This window comes from Dipteris shenzhenensis, chromosome 26 (assembly GCF_047967505.1).
Source record: "Dipteris shenzhenensis isolate YYH24624 ecotype China chromosome 26, Dip_SZ_1.0, whole genome shotgun sequence".
NCBI classification, from domain to species: domain Eukaryota; kingdom Viridiplantae; phylum Streptophyta; class Polypodiopsida; order Gleicheniales; family Dipteridaceae; genus Dipteris; species Dipteris shenzhenensis.
This window is the reverse complement of record NC_141621.1, coordinates 28,935,802-28,938,578: the sequence shown is the minus strand read 5'-3', so window position 1 is coordinate 28,938,578 and position 2,777 is coordinate 28,935,802. Positions and strand designations below refer to the sequence as shown.

The following is a 2,777-nucleotide window of genomic DNA, read 5'->3' as shown; positions in this document are numbered from 1 at the left end:
GTTTGTAGCCACACCTATGCTGATGTTGACTTGAGAGTAGCCACACATGTCCAAATGGAATGAGAAATGAAGTCCACCAATAGTTAGTTCATCGTAGTTGGTTTCTTCCCTAACAAGCACAACATGTAAGACTAGAGTAGATGAATACTTTTAAAGATGAGATCATGAACTCTAGCTGGCATGTCGTTAGCTCTATATCAATCCCTCATTTAGACGTTGCTTGAGATGCTAAAGACCTAAGGAAGGAGCTAATCATAAAATACGGTATACAATTACCCTGCTTCAACATTTGCTAAGGGTTGATAGAAGCCGGAGTACTAGAAATTCTACACTCAATTTGTGGAAGATGGTACAATTGTGAAGATGATGTAAAGTGTAGAGTGTCCAAATTGACTATCTTGGAGAGACAATAAGAGGACCAAGAGTGAAGCCTAAAATATTCATTCAAATGGGGAGACAAATTTACAATCGTCATATGTTCTTCACTTGTCTATAGACTCATAACTGTGTGCCATGGAGAGTAGTATGAAAGATCACATGCAAACCTTATCCTTTCTCGCATGCTTACAATGAAGTACATATGAGAATGTGCAAAACAAAAAGTTTTAACATAGGCTTCTTATTTTCTAGCGTCATAATTAGACACAATGCATAAAAGAGAAGTTACAAGAAGCACTATGAAGCTCTCACAAGAGTGTAATGATTTTGTTCTGTGAATCCATTATAAACAAATGTAAGAACTCCCTCACTTCATGTCTAAATGAATGTGTGTGTGTTTTCCAATGTAAAGGTCTCACTATGAAGAATAAAAGCATTTTTAACACAAGGTATGAGAGAATGCTGTGGCAAAATGAAATGGGGGAGGACTTATACACTGCTTCCATAAGGCCTTTACACCTTCCCCACTTTGCATATACACGAGTCTTAGCTATACAAGCTCTTGCAAGCATGATCCATGAAAGAGCGAAGGCCTACGGAAGGTTATGTACCTCTGTCCACAATAGGATTGAGGCGTAAGGCGTTCGAGCGTGTTCCTCAATGCAATCGTTAGAGGTCCTCTGCTTCCTGCATACACAATGATAATTTTGTAAAACGGAAACAAATCTGGAGATCAACCTGAAATAGATACCCTTGCCGCACATGAAGAACACATGTCTACAACTTAGTTGTTCGAAGCTTTCGTTCGCAAGCAAACCAATGCAAAAAGCTGCACTCCAAAACTTTACAGTCATGAAGCAGGGAAGCTCAAGATCGATCATCCGCAGATGCATGTATAGTCCCATTCTGGTACATACAAAACGATCATTCGTCACACACTAATAAAATATTGCAGACAGATGGTAAGAAATCCACGCGCCGCCCTAGCTATTAAGTCTTTTGAAAATGGCAATGAACAATGAAAAGAGAAGCACTTGCTTCCTTGGCTTATGATCGATTGTTATGCATCCTTGATCGTCCGGAGGTAGAGAATCATGTTCGACAATCGGCGCTTCTAAAACAATTCTGAAGCCTACAAAATTCTGCCGTTCAAACATGCAGCGAAAAAAGACGTTGACGGCCTTCGTTATCAATTTACAGTGTCACCAGCTTGTGATGGAATAGACACAGTAAAACTTAGATCCTCACTTATACGAATTACCCGAAGGATTCATATTCTCAGCTAAGTACAAGTTTTGGCCGACATACGACTCACAAACCTTAGATCTTCACTGGGATGGTTCGACCTTGAAGTGTCCCGTCTGAGCTCCACCACTGCCCGCATCATGACTTCCAGGAGCAGGTCTGGGGGGAGGATAGTTTGCTTGCTGAGGGATGAATCCTCCTGTAAGCCCTAATACCGAGAGGCTTTCATACGACCCACCTGTACTCGCCCTAGCATACTCCATCATTTGTTCTCTTCTTAAGGGTTCCATCATCTGTTCCCTAGCAAAGATTTGCTGATCTCGCGCCGAAGGACCCGGCAACCCCACACCGATTCCTAGAGACGGAGTCCCTTGTTGAATTAGGGAGCCGGGTGGCCCTGTAAGTAACCCTGCACTTGCATATCTAGCAAGCTCCGACCTTGCCATTGCGAGTTCCGCCTGCAGCTGTGCAATCTTTTGCTGAAGTAAAGAAATAGCTCCGACGCATCCATACACAGGATCTTTGACGCGCGCGTCTGCTTCGTAGGCGAGGGAATTCACGGCATCTTCGCGCTGGTGGTGCGGCAGCTCGTTGAGCAGCTTGGTGATGTTGCTGGCGCCGAAGATTTTGTGCACGTTGACGAATTTCTGGGGTTGGTCAGGAGGGAAGTAAGGCGCAAAGACACACTCGGGGGTGCATTTTCGGCGGAGGAATTTGCAAGCAGCGCAAGGGGAGCTGGAGGAGGAGGCCATGATCATGAGTAGGGGGAGGGAGAGGCCTCAAGGGCGGAGGTTGGACTGGGTGGAGGAGGAATTCGCCATGAGAAGTGGGTGGTTGAACTTGATTAAGGAAGGAGCGAGGGCTACAGGGAAGGTGATAGAGACCTGAAAAAGGAGCCCGGGGGGGGGGGGGGGGGAGGAAGGATCAGCTGATCTTGTCACGAGGGAGGAGGGACATGGCGAGCCGGGGGGGGGGGAGGGCGATGATGGGCTGCGGGGGAGCGAGGAAGGAAGGAGAGAAAAAGGAGGTTGGAAGGGAAGACGTGTGTTGAGGATCGGCCAATGAGTTTGGGCTCGAAGACCCGCAAAAGAAGCTACTATTTTTGCGTTGGGTGTTGTGCTTGCAGAGCAGAAGAAGGAGAAGCAGAAGGCAGC

The 2,777-nt window shown here is 46.0% G+C and overlaps 1 pseudogene across 3 annotated transcripts; it reads right to left on the bottom strand.

The window, feature by feature from the left end:
* Positions 1-722: 722 nt before the first annotated feature.
* LOC147884923 (LOB domain-containing protein 25 pseudogene) lies at positions 723-2,533 on the bottom strand (annotated as a pseudogene). 3 transcript variants are annotated; one of them, XR_015543532.1, is made up of 3 exons: positions 1,698-2,533; positions 1,196-1,284; positions 723-1,065 (listed from the first exon to the last, which is right to left on the bottom strand). The product of XR_015543532.1 is annotated as an LOB domain-containing protein 25 pseudogene, transcript variant X3 (transcript). The 3 variants fall into 3 exon arrangements; XR_015543531.1 differs by having other exon boundaries at positions 1,227-1,284; XR_015543530.1 differs by lacking the exon at positions 1,196-1,284.
* Positions 2,534-2,777: the final 244 nt, after the last annotated feature.